The 25,282-nt window shown below is 43.8% G+C and overlaps 1 pseudogene; it reads left to right on the top strand.

Moving 5' to 3' along the window:
* Positions 1–9,100: 9,100 nt before the first annotated feature.
* Positions 9,101–9,645, top strand: LOC118570580 (annotated as a pseudogene).
* Positions 9,646–25,282: the final 15,637 nt, after the last annotated feature.

Genomic DNA, 25,282 nt, shown 5'->3' with positions numbered 1-25,282 from the left:
CCTACCACCTTAAGACAGTCAAAGATGGCACAGAAATAAAGATCCAGAAGATGGTGGACATCTTGACTAGGGGCTTCTTTTCCTGCCCTTTTGTCCTTCAGAGGGATTCTCGGTGTCATCTGGGTGTCTCAGAGCCATGAGTCCTGATGCTTTCTGCTCCCACTTTGGACCTCTCCTGCATGTTTCTCTCACAGATACACACACGCTTAGTTGTAATGTCATTGACAAGGTTCATACCAAACCTCGACAGCCCTGGTGTGAAGGAGAGTGCTCAGTGGATGGAGGTGTCTTTCCTTCTGTTTGATAATGACAAGAAAGCCACAACATTGGGTGACCTAGGAAAGGCAGCACATGCCACTCAAGTGTGGAAAGATTTGATTCAAAGGCTGGAATACCTGGGGCAAGAGCTCAGGAAGATGATAGCTGGCAACAATCTGGGGACAAACAAGATCTGTGGTAAGTGTAGGACAGAGTACATAAGCAAAGAGAGTAGGCAAGAGAGAGGAAGGGCAGAACACATGTAGGCATGAGATAGTGAATGTATCTGTGTAAAAGAGCTGAGCATTGGCCCAACCTGGGAAGCATATGGTACCCAATGGATAACCAAGTCATGTGGGAATGATACTGGATCATAAGCCAGTGGGGAAAGTCTTGATCTTTGGGGAGGTTATGGATCTATCAAAAGTGAAGAAAGATGACTTTGTATGTGGTTTGCAGGTCACCCCACTTTACAGATCATCAAGCTTTCTAAGTATGAACAAGGACAAATTTTTGGTGCCTCCTAGTGATTTAACATCAGTGGAAAGCACTCCTTCATCTTGAACACTGTGAATATGAGCTGAACACGAATTAGTCTTAAAGCTGGAGGTATCATGAATGAATGGACAGATGATGAGGATCTAACCAAAAATCTGAAGATCTTCGTGGCAAATTTGAGCCACTGACTCAAGGAACTCTTAAAGTACCACAGGGAAAGGAGAAGTATGTATTACCTAGATCCACAGAAGGCAACTCCACCAAATTTGATAGACTGGGTGGGTGATTTCTTGATGGTCTTCCTGTCTGGGGAGTCAGTGATGACCACAAGAATTTCTCTTTCTCACCTCCCAATGGTCCAGGCACTCCATGGAATCAAGCCTGTTTGCATCACTGTAAACTTCCAACCTTTTCTTCCTCACTTATAGCTGTCCTTCTACCAGCTCCATATCACTTTGCAAGTTTTCACTATCTTTCTCTGGTGCAATTAAACTCAACCATTTGTGCCAACATGCAGAAAATTCTACCCACAGTAAATATGTCACATTGTTTGATGGTTTATAGACATTTGCTTTCTTTGGTAATGAAATAAACCCTGCAAGGATATCTTACATACAACTCTACTCACCTCTCTCCTCAGGAATTATAAAATAGTTATTATACATGAGTTCATCAGGCTTCCTGGAGAGAGAATATGTTGATAGAGGTGTGTTTTTAGCTTTGTCTAGAATTTTCTAGAATTTTTTTAAAGGATTAACATCAAGGGTCCAAGATATCACCCAAATTACATCTGCCACCTGCCAGTCAGTGGTACAACCTCACCATGGGAGTAATCATCAAAGGCTTTACCCACTGAGCCATCTTCCCATCCCCCCAACACTGACCTTTTGACAGTCTTGCTGCCAGTTCAATATACTGTCTTCTCAGACAATGAGAACTGAATGTAACAAGCTTCCAAACTCCTCACTTGCATGCATTCCTGTCTTGGCCCTTAGAGGGGATCCTAGCACACACTCATTCCAAAAACCATTGCAAAAGGTATTTTCATATAATCAACTAGGACTGCCCATTTATTCTTTCTGTCTAGCTTCCCTCTGTGCCACATGCAATTGAGTAGCTGTTGGCCCTAAGAAATGGATCTTTCAGAGAAGTTGTTGGGTGGCCTGTACTCTAAACCACCTTCATTTGTCAGGGTTCATGGTACTTCAGGGTACAAGCTAAGTGGTGACTTTGCAGACATGTCTGTTGGTGTAAAAGGCTAATTACTTTCAGACTCAAAGTCTGGAGCTTTGGATCTCTCTGGAAAATCTTTCCAGAAGGAAATCATCAGCTTCCCATGAACTGTTCCATGAACTGCCACAAGCCACAGAGGAAAGAGAGGCGCATGGAAGCAAGTGGAGAGTTCCCCAACCAGGCCACCAAAATGTCGACCCAGGAGGATGAGCCCAAGACATGAAGGTAAAAGCATTCAAGAAATAAGACATCTCCATTACCCCATCCAAGAATCAGGAAACTCTCACAGAGTGGAGAAGGGATGTGAAAGAACAATGATTTCTAGCCAGGACATGACTGTTCTAGTGTTGAACTCAGATGCTCTGAGTACTTGCTTGATCACTGCACAAGAGCAGGATGTCAACCTTCCCTTCACGGAGGGAGAGGGGCTCATGTAGCTCCAGAGCTCCCTAGAATCTATCTGCAGTTAATGATGCTGGAGGGGGAGAGACATTTTGTTCAGTGGTGTGGCCACTAGGAAGGACCCCATGTTCTTATAAACAGCTCCTCACCTTGACTTCATGAATAACCCTAAGTGGAATCATTGGGTCAAAAAAATTTTTAAATAAACTTCACATGAGAGTAGAGGAAGAGTGATTGGGAAGAGGAAGCCAATTGGAGGAAGTGGGAAGGGGACATGAGAGGAAATAGAAGGGTAGATATCACCAAAATATATTACACATATTTGAAAACATCATCGTGAAACCAATTATTATGTGTCATTAATGGGATGCCACATTGTTTAAAGATTGACTTTTACTTTTAATATGTATGAGTATTTTGCCTGTGTGTACCTGTGTATGTAACATGTGTACTTGGTGCTTGCAAAGGCCAAAAGAAGACATCGGATTCCCTGGAACTGGAGTTAGAGATGGTTGTTAGTACTGGGAACTGAACCCAGATCCTCTCCAAGAGCAGCAAGTGCTCTTAACTGCTGAGCCATCTCTCCAGCTTTCTAATAAATTTCTAAAAATGAATATAAATGCTTGAATACTATTAAACACAGGAAATGTCTTATAGCAAACTTCATAATATAGTTAAATATTTCATATTAAAAAAGCTAAACATATTGTTTTAATGACTGTAGCTTGTAATGGCCAGTTATGACATCATTTACAGTGATATAAAATTGAAGCTTGATGAGAGGGACTCACAGGTCATTCTAACAAAGATGCCAGATAATATAGCAATATTGAAAAAAAACTGGTAGTTATAAGGTATGTGCTGGGTAGTTTTTTGTCAACTTGACATAAGCTAAAGCCCTCTGAGAGGAGATAACCTCAATTTTGAAATGTTTTCATAAAATTAGGTTGTAGGCCACCTTGTAAGACATGTGATTGATGGGAGAGGGCCCAGCCCATGGTAGTGGTCCTTTTCTATAAGAAAGCAAGTTGAACAAGCCATGAGGAACAACCCAGTAACAGCAACCACCCATGGCCTCTGCATCAGCTCCTGCCTCCAGATTCCTGTCCTGTTTGAGTTCTGTCCTGACTTCCTTCAACTGATGAACAGTAATTTGGAAATGGAAGCCAAATAAACTCTTTCCTCCCCAAGATCCTTTGGTCATGACGTTTCCTCACAGGAGTAGTAACCCTAAGCAAGACAAGTTTGTACCAAGACAGTGTGGTATTGCTGTGACAGACTGGCTATGGGTTTTGAGGAGATTTGTAAAAGGACTTTAGAACTTTGGGTTAAAAAAGCCATCGAGTGTTGAGAGATAACTGGGCCATTCTTTCGGTACTTGGAAGATAAGAACGTTGAGCAGTGCAGACAATGGAGGCCTGGCATGTGAATTTTAGGAAAGCAGACTCTACTGGGACATTTGAATGAAGAATCAATGGTTCTGGGTATCTGGGACTGAAAAATCAGCTGTGATGAACAAGATACCAGAACTACTAAAGTGAAATCTTTGCTGGGTTATTTTATGTTGGAGAGCTGGAGCTGTCAAACTTGGTAGTGTAATATCCACCCAGGTGGTGCTAGTTTTGAAGGTGTGAAGGGGTCATGGAGATCAGCTGAGGCTAAGCACTGTGTAGTAGGACTGGAGTCCATGAAGAGAGTTCAGGATAGGCTACTACTGAAAGTGCATTTGGAGCAGAAGACCCCAGCATTTGGAGATCCTCAAACTGTGGGATGACTACCAGGAATAGCAGCAGTAGTGGAGTAGAGTCTACCAGAGACTAGAAGACAAGCTGTGTGCCACAGAGGTCAAGCTGGAGAAGTAACTCAAGTGCTGATAGTATGTTGTGCATAGTTCAAATTTGGACCTGGTGTCCAAGTTTGCACTATCAGTACTCCCTGGTAACTGCACTATTCTGTTTTCAATCAAGACTTCTTGGTTAAGTCAGACTCCTTAAGACCGGATTAAAACCAAAGTCTAAGGAACTGCAGAATGCAGGAACTTGCAGGAAGAGGAAAGGATTAGAAAAATTCCAACTGATCAACTTGAGATGCAAAAGCAAATGTCATCCAAAAAGAAATGTAAGCTGCTTTAGTTAGTGTTCCATTGCTATGTAGAGACAAACGTAACTATGGCGACTCTGATAGAGGAAAACAAGCATTTGATTGGGGCTTAACTCCGGTTTCACAGGTTTAACCCATTGTCATCATAGCAAGGAGTATGGCATCACACAGCAGACATGATACTGGAGAAGTACCTTAGAGTTCTACATCAGGATCCACAGGCACAGAAAGAGAGGGAGACACTGGGCCTGGCTTGGGCTCTTGAAATTTCAACACACACACAAATGACACATTTCCTCCAACAAGGCTGCACCTACTACTACAAGGAAACACCTCCTAATCCTTCTATGCAGTACCACTCCCTGATGTCTTAGCATTCAAGCAGAAGAGAGCCATTCTTCATACCACCACATAAGCCCACCTCTTCAGATTCCGTGTGTTCTGCACCTCCACTCCAGACTGGGGCCTGATCAACTCAATTGTTGGCTTTGTAAAATTTGTGTCTTGCTACATTTCTACAGTGTCTTTTACAAAGCCAGCATCTGCACACACCCAGGAGGACAACAGCTGTGCAGACAAAGCCTGTCACACTGTTCCACTCTGTCTGCTGATATCAAACCAAGACATGATCACACAAACCGATTGGGTCTTATGAAAACTGGTGTTGTACCACACACTTTGCCTGGGGAGAGGCACAAACACACACACACACACACACACACACACACACACGCTCACTCACCAAAGAATGGAACCTATGACAGACCAACGTACCAACAGCACAGAGATCCAACTGGTTTTCTTTGGAGTTACTAACAGGAGTATGGTGAGGAGTTACCTACAGGAGTTGAGATGAATTCCAGCAGCTGCATCACAACAGAGCCCACCTCCACACCAGCTGTGACTCATGGAACAGCACAGCTGAAACTGTACAGCTTGCAGGCTTCTGGACAGGTCTGGAAACTTCTCTGAAGCTAGGCTAGTCACATTCTCCTTCTTCTACACCCTGGCTCATCCTCTAAAACTCTGGAATTAAGCTTTCTCAGACACAGAAAGTTTGCTTGTTTCCTGAGTCTAAGGATCCTTGTCCCTCCTCTGAAGACAGTGTTGCTGTACCAGGAAAGACTAAAAGCAGCACATGACTGTTCCATCAAGGCAGAGCACTTTGTCCCAACACACAGATTAAGTATCAAAACAAGCCCCAAGGACCAACTCTGCAGAGGACTCAGGTTACTGGAATTTCAGTTCTTTTTGGTTTATAGTAAGTGAGATCTTCCTTAGGGTTCAAAGTGGCAGCAGCAAACTGCTTGTTTATACTTTTTAAAGATGTATTGCATTTCTTGCTTAGCAAAACCACCTTACAAACACTTCTGTCTTCAACCACTGGAAAAAAACAGAAAGTAGAGTATGTTGTGTGTATAAATATCAAACTAACTATAAATACCAATCTATGAATAGCAATCACCATTGGTATGACTCAGAAGTCATGTAGTCTCCTCTTGAGTAAACAGAGACCTTCATACATTTAATTCTGAAACTGGAAATCAAGTATATGATGGTAAGAGCATACTATACATACCACACTCTGCTCTAGCCCAGTGACTCTCAACCTCCTAACACGGTGACCCTTCAATACAGTTCTCATGTTGTATTGACCACAACCATAATATTATTTTTATTGCTACTTCATAGCATCATAATTTTGCTTTAAACATCTGAAATGCAGGATATCTGATATGTAACACCCAAAGGGGTCTTGACCTACAGGTTGAGAACCTCTTTGTCTCTGCAGAATGTTAATGATTGCAAGGTAAGGTGTATTGTGCAGAAACCTAGTTTTTAAGACAGCCTCCCACTCAACTCTTAGCACAAAATACACTTTTCCTATGAGTAATTTGTAAATCAGGTTGCCTTGCTTGGGAAGTGCTATGTAGGGTATCTTACTGTAGGGGTGGTTGTCTATGCCTTACTCTGAAGCACCAGCCCTAATGGGGCAGCAGGTAACTGCTAGGTCCACATGGGAACCTCTTAAGATCTGAGATGACATTCATGCTCAGTCTCTTTGCTGCCTCCTAGTCTTGGATGCTGGTGCTGATCAGGGCAGAGCTCTCTGGAGAGCAGTGTTGGATCGCGCCTCAATCCCCATTTTCTATATTGTAAGTTTCCAGTGTTGTGAATCAATTCCCAAAAAAATTCATATAGTCATTAAGCTATTTCTGTGGATTGGTAGCAATTTAATCACATTATCTTAGTTTGGATTTTCATTACTATGAAGAGACACCATGACTACAGCAACTCTTGTAAAGGAAACATTTAATTGGGGTTCCTCACTTACAGTTTCAGATGTTAAGTCCATTATCATCATGGTGGGAGCATAACGATGTGCAGGCAGACTGTAGTTGAGAGTCCTACATAAGGATCCAAGGGCACCAGAAGACAGAGAGCCACTGGACCTGGCTTGGGCTCTTGAATTTCAAAAGCCCACCCCCAGGGACACACTTCCTCCAACAAATCTGTATGTACCAAAACAAGGACCCATCTCCTAATCCTTTTATGCAGTGGCAGTCCCTGATGACTTAGCATTCAAATACATGAAAACCATTCTTCAAAACACCACATAAGCCCACTTCTTCAGATTTCCCTGTGTTCTGCACCTCCTCTCCAGACTGGGGCGTGATCAGTGGTTGAATTTGTAAAGATCATCCTTCCCTACATTTCTACAGAGTGTCCTTTACAAAGACAGCATCCATACACAGGAGGACAATACTTCTGCATGTAAAGTCTGTCACACTGTTCCACTCTGTCTTCTGATATCAAACCAAGACATGATCACACAAACTGATTGGGTCTCATGAAAACTAGTGTTGTAAGAGACTTTACGTGGGGAGAGGCACACACACACACACACACACACACACACACACACACACACACACACACTCACCCCAGAAATGGAAACTGTGACAAACCGAATCACCAACAGCACAAAGCTCCAACTTGGGGAACCAGTGGTTTTCTTTGGGGTTACTAACAGTAATAAGTTAAGGAGTTACTGATGGGAGCTGGGATGAATTCACAGCAGCTGGACCACTGCAGAGCTAATCTCAACACAGGTGGTGACTCAGCGAACAGCATAGCTGAAGTTGTTCAGCTTGCATGCCTCTGTACAGGTCTGGAAACTTCTCTGAAGCTAGGCTAGTCACATTCTCGTCCTTCCACAGCCTGGGCGTGTCCTCTAAGGCATCTGTGTTTTTCTTTCTCAAACACAGGAAATGTGCTTATTTCCTGAGTCTAAGGACCTTGCCCTTCCTCTGAAGATTCTTGTTTTTAAATGACAGGAGAGAGACCTTGGTTGGTTGGAGCCCAGGGGTATGGTGGAAAGTCACTCACACCTTGCTATAGCACTCACATGACAAGTTTATTATTAAACATGGAAAGAGAGAGAGAGGAAAAGAGGGAGAGAGAAAGAGGTTGTATGAGTGCTCTCATGGCAAGAGACAAGGAAGATAGAGAGAAGGGTGTGTTTCTTAAAGAGGACTTTAAGTAAGCAGACTTTCTCATGATGCTTGGCAGGTGGGCCAGGTCCCCAAGAGGTGTGTTTGAATGTTAGCATTCCTCCCTTTTGATTGTTATAAAAAGGGGAGTTGTGGATAGTAAGTTGGGAATGGTTGAGGGCGTTGAATTCTCCAGACTGCTTCTTGCTGATTTGAGACAAGGTGGGGAGGGGAAGTTGGGAGTTGGGGTCACTCACAGCCAGACATGTGAGTCAAGAAGCATTAAGTTAGCTGTCATGGTGGAGACCTCAGGCATCTGTTCCCTTGAAGGAGCTGAGAAGGCAGGTTTCCAGGGGGAAAAATAGGTTGTTATCGTCGGGCTTGTGAATGGGGCTAGCCATGGGAAAAGTGATAACTTCCAGAAAGAATGGAACAGAGAAGTGTCCTGGTTGCACAGAAGAGGCAGGGGTGAATGAGCCAGACAAAAGAGCAGATGCCCTTGAGTCTGGAGTGCTCGTACCAGCACTGATGTTCCAGGAGCTTGGGGGATGGCATGCCAAGTTGAGGGATGATGTGTTCCAGGAGTACAAGAGCCATCAGTTTCTCTGGAGATGTAAATCCATGCTGTGAAAGAGTTAACACATCAGGAAATTATGGAGTTTTTATGAGTGGGCAAGTGGTGAAGTTAACCTGCCAGTATTCACCCAGTTGGTGTCCTCAGCTGATGCAGTGGCTGATGGTATACCTGGAGGGCGTCTGACTCTTTGTCCTTGGCACAAGTCTGGCAGGAGGGGTGGATCTGCAGAAACCTGCAAGTGTCTGTAAAACAACTGGAACAGATTTCCATCTTGGTGTCGTAGCGAAAGCTGTGGCGTTGGGTTAAAAGCTATGAACGTTTTCTAGGGCGTGGTTTTAGCCCACTGAAACACATCTTTAAATCTATAACCAGAGGGACGTTCTCGCCCAGAGTAGCCGAGGTTTCCTGCTTCAACAGTGCTGGAAGGAACCAGCACTGGACCCCTCTGACCCCAGCCGGCTGCTCTGATCCAGAACCCTTTGCAACCTTGTCGCTCAGTCGCTCCAGCGTTGCCACGACGCCTCACCCCTCCGCTGCCATGACCACTGCATCTCCCTCACAAGTGCGCCAGAACTACCACCAGGCCTCAGGCTGCCATCAACCGTCAGATCAACCTGGAACTGTGTGCCTCCTATGTCTATCTGTCTATGTCTTGCTACTTTGATCGGGATGATGTAGCTCTGAGGAACTTTGCCAAGTACTTTCTCCACCAATCTCATGAGGAGAGGGAGCATGCTGAGAAGCTGATGAAGCTACAGAACCAAACGAGGCGGCCGAATCTTCCTGGGGATATCAAGAAACCAGACCGTGATGACTGGGAGAACGGACTGAATGCGATGGAGTGTGCACTGCACTTGGAGAAGAGTGTGAACCAGTCACTACTGGAACTGCACGAACTGGCCACCGACAAAAATGACCCCACTTGTGTGACTTCATTGAGTCCCATTACCTGAATGAGCAGGTGAAATCCATCAAAGAGCTGGGTGACCACGTGACCAACCCCCGCCAGATGGGAGCCCTGAAGCTGGCCTGGCAGAATATCTCTTTGACAAGCACACCCTGGGACACAGTGAGGAGAGCTAAGCTAACTTCCCCAAAGCCACAAGTGACTTTACCAGTCACTGAGGCCGTGCATGCATGTCGGGCTGCCTTTATCGTTCCTATAAGTCGCACCAAAACATCCGCTTAAGTTCTTTAATTTGTACCAGTTCTTCAAATAAATAATTTTGGTACCCCCCCCCCAAAAAAAATCTATAACCAGAGGAAATTTAGTGAATGGAAGTGGTTGGGTGAGTTAAGAAGGAGGAGGGAGTCTTCCATACCCTCTCTAATGCTAACCTGTCTCTAAAAGCTGGGACCAGTAAAGTCCACAGAAATTTAAAGACTGTCTGCAGTCAATGCTCTATCAGTTTATCAAAACTGCATTTGTCAATGTGAAAACTCTGAACCACTGAAGTTACAGCTGAAACCAGTTTATCCTGTACCATGGGGTCTGTGAATGAGGCACACCTGTCTGTACTTTTAACAGGAAACTTATTAATTAGCTGCCAAGGTGCTTGGGGTTGGGAGAGAGCTGTAAAACTGGCAAACACCATCAGATCTGAGAAGGATGAGTAAGTGAACAGAAATGAGACAGTTTTCCCAGGTTTCTCTAAAATGGGAAGGAGAAGGTCCCATCCAACCCTGTGAAAGGAATTGGTGAGGGAACTGTGGGACCTAAGGCAGAAGTTGAAACAGATTAAATAGCTTCTGAGTCCAGTAGAAGGTCAATGGACTTACCCACTACCTACAGTGCCACCCCAGGCTTGGAGAGGGGAATGGGTGTCACTAAGTCTAGGCGCCATTAGTCCTCCGCCAGGTTTAGGAGTTCAAAGGCCGGAAGAGTCAGATACCAGTGTCAGTGAGGCTGGATCTCCATAGCATGGCATAGAAGATGAGCCCACGTGAAGCATTCTGATCTCCAATGTCTAGGCTGTTGGCAGATGAGGCATGTCCTTGTAGCTGGCTAAGGGTCAGGTTGATACTGTGACCAGTGGCCCCAGACTGCAATTGACAGAGGCCCCTGGCAGAGTTGACTTGGGCTGAGCTCTGGTGGAAGGGAGCATCATGGTTGACTTACTTTGTCCCCCTTGTGAGTTCCCCAGTGGCCTCAGGGTAGTTGCCAAGGCATGAGCTAAGAACATAGACTTCTGTTGTAGCTGGGCCCATCAGGAAGACTCAGTTGCCTCTTTTCAGGTGTTAAAGAAAAAGCCATTTTCACCAATTCTTGTGAGGGGACTGGGGACCCTCCTCAGCCCCTTTAAAACTTACCAATATGTAAGTAAAAATGAGGTTAGGCATAAATTGGTCTTTGTTATCCTGAATAGACCTTCGATAAGGAGAGACATTCTCTAAGCCCCTGGTTCTCAACTTTCCCAATGCTTTGACCTTTCAATATAGTAAGGGACTAGCTAAAGCAGACACCAAGGTGGTTTCCTTGTTGCTGCTGCCTTTCTCTGCCATGGATCTGCTTTTTCTGTGGGGCCATGGAGTTTCTAATGATCACTGAGCAGTTAACATAAAAACAGCATTGCTGTCCTCAGGCCTTACATTGGCCCCCTTGTTGCAGGAATGATAACCAGGGGGACCAATTGAATAAATTCTTGGTGAAGGCATCTTCTATTCTGGAGAATTATTTCAGCTAGAGAGGAGAGAAATTCCTCTAAGCATGTTACAGTTTTTTCTAGGGCAGTGATAGCTGCATCTGCATCTATTGCCATTTTTAAGGCCCTGTAGTTCTGATATTTGAGCACAGCCATATTATAATCCTGAGTGATTTATATAGAAATAGTAATTTATTAAGTCTATATACTACCCCCTTGTTTCCGCATAAAGAAGGTCAAATGTCTTATCTTATTGCAGAACCATTTCAGTTAATAAATCTATAAATTGACCACTCTTGGCTCAGTTACCTAGTATGTCAATGGGCATTATAGGTAGCCATTTTTTCTCCTATGGCAGGGAGTTTCCTTTTGACTCAGCATTTTAACCTATTTTGTGTTTTTTTTTTCCCCAAGACGTCATAACATGTAATCTCAAGCATTCAAAAATCAGTCAGAAATACAGTCATGTGGCTACCTCAGTCACACGTTTCCATCCACACATACAAAATAGATTTTATTTATTTTTTTTAACAGAAAGACTGAAAACGCTTTCCTGGGAAACTTTTAGGCTTCATGTAGCAGAGTGAGATGGTTCTGTGGCAGCTGTGGGGGGAGGCGAGTGTGTCATTTTCACCATGTGATAGAGCTCACGCGAAAAGTTTTATTATTGAAGGGAAAAGGAGAAGAGAAGAGAGGGAAAGAGAAAGTGAGAGGGCAAAGGAGAAACAGAGAGAGAGCACGGAGGTGTGCATGATCTTCTGGCAAGAAAAAGAAAGGGAGAAAGAGATAAAGGGGAGGGTTCTCTTTTAAAGAGGACTTTACATAATATGATGTTATCAGGTCTCTGGGCAGGTCTCCAAGGGGCCGGTCTGAATGCTGTCAGTTGTTGATCAATATAAGGGAATTGGTCCAGGTACCTGGGGTCCTGTGACATTGAGCCAAACTGCCCTGGCAATGGCTGGATCACATCATAGGAGGGCCAGTTAATCCAGAAAACCTGTCAGAATACCAGTCAATCATTGTGAGTACAGCCCAGGTCCTCTGCCAGACAAAACAGAAACACAAGCAACAAAATCAAGAAATCAAACAACTCCTTGGGCCAAATTTTTCCATCATACATTCAATTGCTCACACAGTTGGCCATCCACTCATCCAAGCAAAACTGAAATCTTGTTTCTCAAATTAGACAGAAGTAGAATATCAGGTCCCCCACTACTGCACCCCAATTTAGCATGGGAGGACTGAGGAAGAAGTTCTCCTCACAATTTTCTTTCCTAATCCCAGTGAGGCTTCTTTGGCCTTTTCCTCTTTAATCAGAACCAGAACTGAATTCAGTATAGAGACTTACTTCCTAGGAGGGTCAGAAGGATTTTATCTGTTTTCATGTTTGGGAAAATTGCTGCCTTTCCACAATTCTTTGGACTCAGTGAGAGGAGTACATCCCTGAAAGGTTTATCAGAGGGTACCCCTCAATAACTCTACCTGGGAGGGAAGGCAGGGAACAAGGCTAAGTTCCATAGAGATGGAGCTGGGACCTCCAAATGAAATGATCCACGTGAGCTAGTCATTGTCAAAGATGCTGATTAATCTGTGAAAAGTTTTGAGTCTTTTAAAGTAATGGCCAGTGTAAAAGTGGGCCTGTGCATCTGAAGAAGTCTCTTGGAGATTGAGCGGAGCTGAGGCATACTGTGTTTTAAAAAGACAAAATCACAATGATGTCAGTGCTCAAGGTGGGGGATACACCAGTGAGGTATTTGGGGTGGCCTAATATCTGTTTCCTTGCAAAGCTCATAGTATTTTCCAGACACTCCACAATAGTTGTTTTTGATTTATGTGTTATTTTAGCTCTTTTAATTTTATGTTTAATCTTGCATAGACACCACATATTTTGGTTAATACATCTGGACCATAGTTGGGGTCATGGACAGTGCCAAATGCTTTGCCAAGGTAGATGTCGCTGTTGGAGAAAGGGTGAGGAGTGTCTATGTAGACACAAAAAAGTTGGGACAATATGGCATTACCTTACTCGTTGCAACTAGATTTAGATTTGAAATAGAAGTTCTCAGTGAGGACAACTTTACCTCTTGGCAATATGTTACTGGAGGGTTTTTTCTCCCTTCCTTTTCTTGGTCAAAAGTTTAGAATTTTCTGCATCCTCCTCCTCAGTTTTCTTACTGGTTTTTTTTTTTTTTCAGAGCATCAGTGTTTCATCAATGTCTGAGATGCAGGACACATGGAGTAATAGATGCCTAATCTTGGGTGCTTTAGTCCTGGGCATTTTACCTTTTCTATTTAAAGGCTTTCTGAAAATGTCTTGGTGGATGTGATGGCTATTCTTGGTTGCCAACATGACTAAATCTGGAATTAACTAAAACCCAAATGGCTAGGCACACCAGTGAGTGATTTCTTTCTTGTTTAAATCATTTGATGTGGGAAGAGCCCACTACTAATCCTGATCTTTGAGGTGGGAAGATCCACTTTTAATACAGTTCTATTGGGGTAGAGGTGAAAAGATCCACCTCTAATCTGGGCCACACTTTCTGCTGGCAGCCTGTATAAAGGACATGGAAGATGGAAGCTTTGCTCTTTGCCTGCTTGCCTTCCTCTCACTGACAAATCCATTCTTTTATTGGCATTAGATGCCACTTCTTCAGGATTATGGGATATATTAAAGGTCATCTGAGACATCCAGCCTCATGGACTGAATAACCAATGGATTCTTGGACTTTGTTTTGGTAGATAGTCAATGTTGGACTAGTTAGACCATAGCCTGTAAGGCATTCTAACCAATCCCATGTACATGTGCATACATACATATGTATTCTGTCTGTCTGTCTGTCTGTCTGTGCCTTGGCCATCGTTAGCTCATAGGAAGTGGCACTATTAGGAGGTGTGGACTTGTTGGAGGAAATATGTCTCAGTTCACTCTCTGCTGCCTACAGATCAAGACGTAGAACCCTCAGCTCCTTTTTCAGCGTCCTGTCTGCCTTCATGCTGCCATGTCCTGCCATGATGATAATGGACAAAACCACTGAAACTGTAAGCTAGTCCCAATTAAATGTTTTTTTTACATGCGTTACCCTGGTCATGATGTCTCTTCACAGCAATAGAATCTCTAACTAAGACACTATCTTTCTATCATTCTTTCTTTCTATCTATCTATCTATCTATCTATCTTCATTCTATCAGTTCTCTTCCTCTAGGAAATCTAGACTAATACAGCCGACATCATCTTATTTATATGGATTGAAAAGCTGTCAGATTCTGCTAGCTATTTTGAACTTGAACCACCAAGGCACAGTTTCTCTGTCAGTAACCCAGCCATATAGGCTAATCAGTCTCTTGGTCTCTTTTTCTCTGGGTTCTCAGGTACTCTTTTTGCATTCTCTCTCTCTCTCTCTCTCTCTCTCTCTCTCTCTCTCTCTCTCTCTCTCTCTCTCCTCTCATGGCCTGGTTCAGTCTGGACTTCCAGATGCCTCTGGCTATTTCCCCCTCATACCTCTCTAACTACTTATGTCTACTAACTGTATTCAACACCAGGCTTCTAAAATTTTTAAATTAAAAAAAACCCCAACATATATTTGATAATTAAGGTCTATACTATAAATTCCTAAAAGTCTGAGTTTTAATGTTAATCAGTGGAACTCTGACAAGCTATTAATCTAGACCTGGTAAAGCATTGACTACATCATAGTCACAAGCTCAATATTTTAAATTTCCTCTGTTTTTTTTTTTTTTCTAAGAAAATACTTAAGTGCTTCTCAATCATGCTAAAAACATCTGTGTCTAACTGATGTACCCAGCCCTCTGGAAAGAGTGTTTGTGCTTTAAAGCCAGAATCATTTTTGGGCCACCCAAGCTTTTCCTCCAAGGTGTGAGTCGACTGCTTTTTCTACAATGTGGATTTCAATAGATTACAGTGATGATGCTAATATATCTAAAACTTGTATCTCTTTTTGTAAAGTAAAAACATTCAAGTAAGCTTCAGGGAGCTGACTTGACTCCACCTCTCACAGGCCAAAGGGATTCAAGACAAGTTCTCCTGCCAATCAACAGCCCAAGTGTCCCTGGCTACTGCCTATTTCTGAGGGTGGGGTCTCTCTCTCCCCTGGTCTTGGGGCTCATGTCCCCAAACTGCCAATACTGGGATACAGGATGCTACCTAACCTGGGGTCAGAAGATTAGTTCAGGGGCCAAATGTGGTCCCCTGTTGTCCCCTAAGTCTCTTGAGCTGCTTTCACACTGAAGGTGGGAAAGAGTGTTTGATGTGGAGCCAGATAAGGAGTGGCTTGCCAAGCTGGAAATGTGATTATGTACTCTTTAAAGAAAAACTATGCAATGCCTGTGGAAATGAACACCATTACCTGCTATTGTCTCCCCAGGAATTAGCCTAGGAGGGCCTGGGAGGCAAGGGCCAAAGCTTACTTATGCCCCACTCAGCACAACTGGCAGCATTGTATGTGTTTTAACCCTTGCCCCATAAAAGTGAGAGAAGATGGCTTTCCTATGGTGTGTCCTCAGCCAGAGGCATGTGGTCCAGCTAGTTTAGGAGTTGGTTAAAGCACCTTCCTTCCTGGGTGGGAGTGTGGGGGAAGGGGATGAAAGAATGGTGAACTGCGTGGTGGTTCAGTATATCGAGTGGAAAGAAAAGCTCTATATGGTGATTTCTGCCTGTAACCTCAGCTCTTCGAAGGCTGATAGAGGGACTGATGCATGCTGGAACCCAATTGAGCTGAAGAAGGAGGAGGAGGAGGAAGAGTAGGAGAAGGAGGAGGACAGGAGAAGGATATATTAAGAAATGAACATGTACACACCTTTAATCCCAGCAAGCTGGAGCCAAGGCAGGCAGATCTACAAAAGAAAGTTCCAGGACTGCCAGAGCTGTTACACAGAGAAAGTCTGTCTCAAAAACCAAAAACCAAACCAAACCAAAACAAACAAATAAAAAATCCAAACAAACAAACAAAAAAGAGTCATCATGGTATCTTTTTTCCAGTGACTCTACAGTTCCCATGGTCATGGTATCTCTTCCCAGCAGTAGAGCACTGACTGGGACAATCGTGTTTACTCAGGTCATCCAGGAGAATCTTACCTGGGTCAGCTCACAGCACTTTTTTTTTCAAATTCTAGCAGACCCAAGAGATGAATGCATAGCCTTAGAGGTCTGTTCATCTTTGAGATTTAGGAATGAACTCCTTGCTTATTTGAAAATCATATCAATGTAGCTATTCCCATGAGTGAGAGGTCTGATTTTCAGTGTCTGACTCAGAACGTGATATAGAGAATTGTTTACAATGTATGTTCTGAGCCTGTGGAAAGAGCTTGGCACAGCTCAATGTTCTTTCTAGAGACCAGCCAAACTGTGTGCTTGTCTGCTCTAAGCAATAAATAAATAAATCTAGATTAGATAGATAGATAAACAAAATTACTTCTGGCAGATGGACAGGCAGGCAGACAGACAGTCAGTCAGGAGCACACTGAAACTGAGTTAGGAGAAGACAGCCTGTCAATCATTGGATGTCATTTGAAAACTTTCAGAACACACCACATGTTTCTGTGAGTTGCGCTCCTAGTGATGCCCATAGGCCTCTGATTGAGACATTCACTTCGTGACGAGTAGGAACGTGAGAAGAGAAAGGTAAGATTCTCTCCACAGCCCTTCCTAAGCAAGGCAATCTCATTAACAAATTACTCATAGGAAAAGTGTCTTTTGGATTAAGACTTGAGTGAGAGGCTGTCTTTTCTTTTTGTTGTCCTTCTTTCTTTGTTTCTTTCTTTATTTTATTATATTATGTATACAGAAGAGGGTGCCAGATCTCATTACAGATGGTTGTGAGTCAACATGTGGTTGCTGGGACTTGAACTCAGGACCTTTGGATGAGCAGTTGGTGCTCTTAACCTCTGAGCCATCTCTCCATCCCTGAGAGGCTGTCTTAAAAACTAGTTTTCTGTACAATACACTTCACCTTACAATCATACATTAACACGCCACAGAGTCAAAGTGGTTCTCAACCTGTGGGTCAAGACCCCCTTTGGGGTTCCATATCAGATATCCTGTACATCAGATATTTAAATTACCTGTAAATGTAACAGAATTAGTTATGAAGTAGCAATGAAAATAATTTTATAGTGGGGGGTCACCCCAGCATGAGGAACTTTATTAAAGGTTCACAGTATCACAAAGGTTGAGAACCGGATCGAGAGTGAGTGCGATGTGTGTAGTGTGCTTGTACCATCAGGCAGCAGAATTTGATTTTGATTCTCAGAGTTGAATGTCTGAAGCTCCCAGGTTACTTAGGAGAAAACCATGTGACTTCTGAGTGACACCAGAGATGATTGAAATGGATACTTGACAGACACTCCCTGTGATACTTTCTACTCTTTTTCATTATTGGACACAGAAGTGTTCATCTGGGAAGTGTTTTTTGGCTGAAGAAGGCCTTCCTAAGGAAACAGAAGGCACCTTAAAGCATAAACAAGATTTTAGCTGCAGCCACTTTGGACCTGAAGGGAGATCTCACTTATTATAAACAAAAAAGGGACTGTAAATCAATAATGTGGGTCCTCTGCCGAGTTGACACTTTGGGTTTAACATTTAACCTGTCTGTGGGACAAAGTCCTCTGCCTTGATGGAAAGTCACATCCTACTTTTAGTCTTTCCTCCTACAATAACACTCTCTTCAGAGGAGGTGGGGAGTTTAGTAGAGTCAGGAAATTAGCAAATTTCCTATGTTTGAGAAAATGAAACTCAGAAGCTTTAGAGAACCCACCCAGACTGTAGAAGGAGAAGACTCTGATCAGCTTCAGAGAAGATCCCAGATCTGGCCAGAAGCCTGCAAGCTGTCCCATTACAGCTATGGAGTTCCCTGAGTCACAGCCTGTGTTGAGGTGAACTCTGCAGTGATGCAGCTCCTGTGAACTCAGCTCAGCTCTTGTAACTCCTCACCACACTCCTGTGAGTAACCCCAAAGAAAACCAGTGGTTCCCCAAGTGGGACCTATGTGCTGTTGGTAATTCCATCTGTCATAGGTTCACATTCTGCTGTAAGTGTGTGTGTGTGTGTGTGTGTGTGTGTGTGTGTGTGCGCGCGCGCGCGTGCGCGTGAGAGAGAGAGAGAGAGAGAGAGAGAGAGAGAGAGAGAGAGAGAGAGGGAGGGAGGGAGGGAGGGAGGGAGGGAGGGAGAGAAGGGGGAGAGAGAGAGGGAGAATGTCTTGGTTTGATATCAGCGGACAGAGTGGAACAGTGTGACAGGCTTTGTCCGACAGCTGTTGTCCTCCTGGGTGTGTGGATGCAGGCTTTGTCAAAGACACTGTAGAAATGCAGGGAAGGAAGAACTTTACAACCACTGATCACATCCCAGTGTGGAGTGGAGGTGCAGGACACAGGGAATCTGAAGAGGTGGGCTTATGTGGTAGTGTGAAGAATGGCTGTCATGTATTTGAATGCTAAATCATCAGGGAGAGGCATTACTTAGAAGGTTTAGGAGGTGTATCCATGTTGGGGTAGGTGTGGCCTTGTTGGAAGAAGTGTGTCACTGGGGGAGAGGAGGGAGGAGGCTGGGCTTTGAGATTTCAACAGCTCAAGCCAGGCCCAGTGTCCCCTCTTTCTGTGCCTGTGGATCCTGATGTAGAACTCTCAGCTTCTTCAACAGCGCATCTGCTGCATGCTGCCATACTCCCTGCTGTGATGGCAATGGACTAAACCTCTGAAACAGTAAGCAAGCACTAATTAAATGCTTTCCTTAGTATAAGTTGTCAAAGTTATGCTGTCTCTACACAGCAATGCAACACTAAGAGAGCTTACGTCACTAATACAGCTTACATCTCTGCTACTCCTTTGGTAGATAACTTCTGCCTTTGTGTCTCAGGATGCTCATCTAGGACTTTCCTAATCTTTCCCTGTATGCTCTTACATTCTGCATTTTCTTAGACTTTGCTTTTAATCTGGTCTTTAGGAGTCTGGCTTCACCAGAAATTCTTGACTGAGAAGAGGCCCAGTGGTGGAGTCCCCCCATGAGAACCCAGACACAGGATCCACGCTTGAACTGTGGGTTGCACACCATCAGCTCTTGAGTCACTTCTCCAGCTCCCCCTCTTTGACACACACAGCTTGTCTTCTAAGCTCTGGCTGACTCCACTCCAGTGCTGCTGCTGTTCTTGGTGGTCATCCCATGGTACTGACATCTCCAAAATGCTCTCAGGAAACACTTTCCAGAAGATGTCATGTGAAACATACTGATCTCTTTGTAATCACCACTAGTTTCTCAGATCCAGCTGACCAGCATCGAGTTCCCTAGCAAAGTTTTCATTCGAGTAGATCTGGTATCTTGTCAATCACAGCTGATTCTTCAGCCCGAGCTACCCAGAACCATTGATTCTTCATTCAAATGTCCAGTAGAGCCTGCTTCCCTAAACTTCAAGAGCCAGGCATCCTTTGTCTGCACTGATCTTAATGTTCTTATCTTCCATGCTCCTAAAGAATGGCTTGGCACAGTTAGCTCTCAACACTCAATGGCTTTTCTAGCCAAAAGTTCCAAAGTCCTCTACAAAGCTCCCCAAAACCCATGGCCAGGTCTGTCACAGTAATACCACACTATCTTGGTACCAACTTGTCTTGCTTAGGGTTACTACTGCTGTGAGGAAACATCCTGACCAAAGGAACTTGGGAAGGAAAGGGTTTATTTGGCTTCGATTTCCACATCACTGTTCATCAGTTGAAGGTAGTCAGTGGAAGGAAGTGGGTGCTGCTTACAGGATTTCTCCTCATGGCTTGTTCAGCTTGCTTTCTTATAGAAAAGGAACACTACCATGGGCTGGGCCCTCTCCCATCAACCAGTCATTAAGAGAATGCCTTACAAGCTGGCCTACAGCCTTATTTTATGAATGCATTTTTAAAATTGAGGTTTTTCTCTCCTCTCAAAGGACATTAGCTTATGTCAAGTTGACATAAAACTACCAGCACATACCTTATATTTACCAGTTTCATTCAATATTGCTATATTCCCTAGCAACTATGTTAGAAGGACTTCTGAGTCCCTCTCTACAAGCTTTCATAGTACATTGATTGCTACAAATGATGTCATAACTGGCCATTACAATCCATAGTCATTAAAACAATGTGTTTAGCTTTTTGATTATGAAACATTTAACTATATCATGAGGTTTGTTATAAGGCCTCCCTGTGTTTAATAATATTCAAGCATTTATATTCTTTTCAAGAAATTTATTAGAGGGCTGGAGAGATGGCTCAGTAGTTAAGAGCACTTGATGCTCTTAGAGAGGATCTCGGTTCAGTTCCCAGTACCCACAACCTTCTGCAGCTCCAGTTCCAGGGGATCCAATGTCCTCTTCTGGCTCTGGAAGCACCAGGTACACAAGTTACATACAGACATAAACACAAGTAAAATATTCATACACATTAAAAGTAAAACTTAATCTTTGAACAACGTCATAGCACATTCATGACTCACAATTGCTTTCCTAGGATGTTTTCATAGATGTATAGAAGACATTTTGGTGATATCAACCCTTCTGTTTCCTCTCATGTCCCCTTCCACTTCCTCCCGCTCACTTCTTCGTCCCAATTACTCTTCCTCTACTCTCATCTGTGTTTTTTGTTTGTTTGTTTGTTTGTTTGTTTTTATAAATCATTATTGAACCAATGAATCCATTTGGTGTTATTATGAAGTGAGGGTGAGGAACAATTCATAAGAACATGGGGTCCTTCCTAGTGGCCACAGCACTGAACAAAATGTCTCTTCCCCCTCCACACCATTAACTGCAGAGAGATTCTAGGGAGCTCTGGAGCCTCATGAACCCCCCTCCATCCATGAAGGGAAGATTACTGCAGAGAGAGTCTAGGGAGCTCTGGAGCCTCATGAGCCTCTCCCTCCTTGAAGGGAAGGTTGACAGGCCTGCTCTTGTTCAGGGATCGTGCAAGTCCTCAGAGCTGCTGAGTTCTACAGTTCAGCAGCCATGTCCCAGATGGAAATAAGTGTTCTCTCACATCCTTCTCCCCTCTGTGAGATTCGTGACTCCGGGATGGGGTGATGGAGATATCTGGTTTAGTGAATGCTTTTACCTTCATGTCTTATGGCTCATCCTCCTGGAACAACATTTTGATGGCCTGGTTGGGGAACTCTCCACTTGCTTCCATGGGCCTCTCTTTCCTCTGTGGCTAAACCACTCAATTGGATGTGACATACAGGGAAATGAGTCAGAAAAAATAATTGGGCAGTCTTAGCTGATGATATAAAAATAGTTTTGCAATGGTTTTTGGAATGATTGTGTGCTAAGATTCCCTCTAAGGGCTATGACAGGAATGCATGCAAGTGAGGTGTTTGGAAGCTTGTTACATTCAGTTCTCATTGGCTGAGACAAAGGTAGTAGATTGAACTGGCAGCAAGACTGTCCAAGGGTCATCATGGGGGCAGGGGTGGGAGGGAGAAGATTCCTTTGTAAGAATGAAGACCAGAATACACATCCTAGATACTCAGTGGGGCATCTGTTCTAAGTACTCAGCAAAGCAATTCTAAGAGCCCAGCCTACTCCTTACCTCCTTGGGTACAAGATTTCCTCTTTACACTCATCCAAATGCAAATAAAAAAAACTATGATAATAGAGATGACTCCTAGGGGGATAATACTTTCTCATATTGAAACTTGGTGGTGGGTAGAAGCTGGGTGATATTTATGTTTGGTGGAAGCTGGGTGATATTTACAGTGGGTGGAGGCTGGGTGATATGTGGGGTCCTTGATGATGACCCTTAAAAAAAAATCAGGAAAGTTATGGATAAAGCTAAAAACACACCTCCATCAGCACCTTTTCTACCCAGGCAGCTCAAGGAACTCATGTGTAATAACCATTTTAGAGTTCCTGAATAGAGAGGAGAGTAGAGCTGTGTACGATGTCCTTGCAGAGGTTATTTCATCATTGAAGAAGCAAATGTCTATCAAACCATCAAGCAATGTGACATATTTACTGTGGGTAGAACTATCTGGATGCTGGCACAAGTGATGGAGTTTAATTGCACCAGAGAAGATTGTGAGACCTTTGAAAGTGAGGTGGAGCTGGTGCAAGGGCAGCTGTAAGTGAGGCAGAAAGGGCTGGAAGTTTACAGTGATGCAGACAGACTGGGGGCCCCTTAGCAAGCCATGTAGTACATGGGATATTGGTTAGTAGGAATGAGTAACATTGGGAGGTGAGATGGGGAAGAGAGATCCTCATGGTCGTCACTAGATCTCCAGAAAATCACACTACCAAGAAATTACTCCCTAGGTTTATCAATTTTGATGGAGTTGCCTTCTGTTAATCTAAGTAATACATACTTGTCCTTTCCCAGGGGAGCTTTAAGAGTTCCTTGAGCCAGGAACTCAAATGTGCAATAAATGTCTTCTGATTCATGGTTAGATCCACATCATTCTTTCATTCATTCATGATAACTCCACCCTCAAGTCTAATCAATGTCCAACTCATATTCATTGTGTTCAAGATGAAGGAGTACTTTCCACTGATGTTAAATTGCAAGGAGGCACCAACTATTTCTTCTTGTTCAAGCTGAGAAAGCCTAATGATCTGTAAAGTGGGGTGACCTGCAAACCACACACAAAGCCATCATTCTTCTCTTTTGATAGATCCATCACCTCCTCAAAGGTCAAGACTTTCCCCCCTGGCTTATGAGCCAGTATCATTTCCACATGACTTAGTTACCCATTGGGTACCATATCCTTCCCAGGCTGGACCAATGCCCAGCTCTTTTGCACAAATACATTAACCATCTCATTCCCACATGTGCTCCGTGCTTCCTCTATCTTGCCACCTGTCTCTGCCTCTGAACTCAATGCCACACTTACCATGGATCTTGATTGTCCCCAGATTGGTGTCAGCCAGCATCATCCTGAGCTTTTTTTCCAAAAAACTCCAGCTCTTGCACAAAACCTGTCCACATTTCAGTGGCATTTGCTGCCTTTCCCAGGTCACCCAAAGGTGTGGCATTGTTTTCATTATCATACTGAAGGAAAGACTCCATCCACTGAGCACTGCCCTTCATACCAGGGCTGTGGAGGTGTGGTATGAGTCATGATAATGATGTTGCAACTAAGGGAGTGTGTATCTGTGAGAGAAATATGCAGGTAAGCTCCAATTTGGGAGAAGAAAGCCACAAGACTAACGGTTCTGTGACATCCAGATGATACCCAGAATACCTCTGAAGGGCAGAAGGGCAGAAAGAGAAGCCTCTAGTCAAGATGTCCACCAGCGTCTGGATCCTGTTTTCCCGGCCATCTTTGACCATCTTAGGTTGGTAGGACCCCTCAGATGCACACAGTGTCACCAGGAGGTTTTATTTAGTGACTTTTATCAAGTGTTGAGGAATAAAATACATTGTATAGTATCTGTTCCTGGGACTGAAAATCTATTGAACACAAGGGAAAGGAGGCATCATAGAACACATATTAAATTCAACATGGAGCCTGGGAGTTCAGGAAAGGCCTCCTGGAGTAATGCTGCAACCTGGCCTGGGAAGGGGAGCTGTCACCTGTGAGCACAGTGCTCACCCGTGTTCCCACTGGGTCCTTCACACAACAACATTGGGCATCAGATCTCAGATTCTCCCATGTTAAACCACACCCCTAACTCATGAGAATGCAGAGATCTCTGTCTGTGACCTGCTTGAAGCCCTGATCCCTCTCCCCTTCCTCAGGCAGTTGTTCCTAGCATGCTTATGGGCCCTGGTCTCCCAGAATTTCCATAACAGCAACATAAGACACAATATCTAGCGTTGTTCTGTTCAGCAGACTGCACAAACAAGCAGAAAGTACTAGTTAGGATGCACACATAAACTTTCCTGTGTGGGTGTGAGCACACATACACTCTCCTGTGTGGGTGTGACCCTGAAATCTAAAATAAATAATTTTTAAAGGAGCTTCTAACAAGTTTGCAATTTAATGACACTAAAAATGCAAAAGAGATGTTTATAAAAAAAACTAACAAACTCTTTCCCTCTGATCTCCCCCCAAAAATCTTCTGCTTGATGTGGACTTATGGAGGTTTGGGGACCTCCTTTCCTGTCCCCTCCAACCAGCTTCCTCTTCCCTTCTCCTCTCTGCCTCTTCTACCACCTGTCCTCTTCCTCTCTCACAGTCCCCTCCCCCACTTTCCCCTTCCTGCCACTCCTAAGTCTTGGATTTGTCCTTAAATGGCTGAGATCCTTTCTCACTCAGTAAACCTCACTGGAAGATTTGCTGGACATGAACATGAGCCCTCCGGAGCAGAGAACAAGCTTTGTGGTTGTGAACTAAAGTCACAAACTCGGCATTTTGCTGGATCAGATAGAATAAATGTCAGCTATCTGTAACAAAAATCCACTTCGAAGTTTGATGTAAGGAAACTGTTTTGCTAAATCAAGAACAGAGAATTATGAAGGTGATTTAAAGAAAGCATCCCTGATACAATTACTTTTAAGTATGCACCAATAATAATAATAAAAATAACAATAATTACAATAATGAAAAATGTCTCAGAACTATTTAGACACAGACCTCCAGATTTTAGTAAGAAAAATATTTTTATAACCTCCATCAAGTGTGCCTAGTATTGATTAGACAAGGTTCTAAGAGGTTTGGGACTCACCAAGTGGGCCAGACAGGCTTGCCTCTGACCCCAGGGATCCCCCGCCTCTGCCTTCTTAGTACTGACAGTAAAAGCACACAGCACCATGCCGGCTCTATTACAGGAGTTCTAGGGATCAAACCCGAGTCCTCATGGTTGTGAAGCAGACCCTCTACCACTCAGCTATCGCCCCATGCTTTGGACACCCAGGACTTTCAGTAGTCAGCAAACAGCCAGAATTTTCTGGAGATAATACCCAAGTGCTTCAGGAATAACTTGCAGAGGCTGTTCCATACTGTATGAAATAGAAAGTCCAGAACTTCTAAAGCTGGTAGTGAAGGGCATGTGTAAAGGCTCAGAGAAGTACATGTGTGCCAGGGAGAAGGGCACAGGCCTCGGCAGATGCCCAGGGATGAAAACTACACAAGGCCAGGGGTGTGGTGTTGGAATGAGAATGGCCACCATAGGTTC

This window comes from Onychomys torridus, chromosome 19 (assembly GCF_903995425.1).
Source record: "Onychomys torridus chromosome 19, mOncTor1.1, whole genome shotgun sequence".
Classification (NCBI taxonomy): Eukaryota; Metazoa; Chordata; class Mammalia; order Rodentia; family Cricetidae; genus Onychomys; species Onychomys torridus.
Note: the sequence above shows the minus strand (reverse complement) of the source record. Positions and strands in the feature narration are given on the sequence as shown.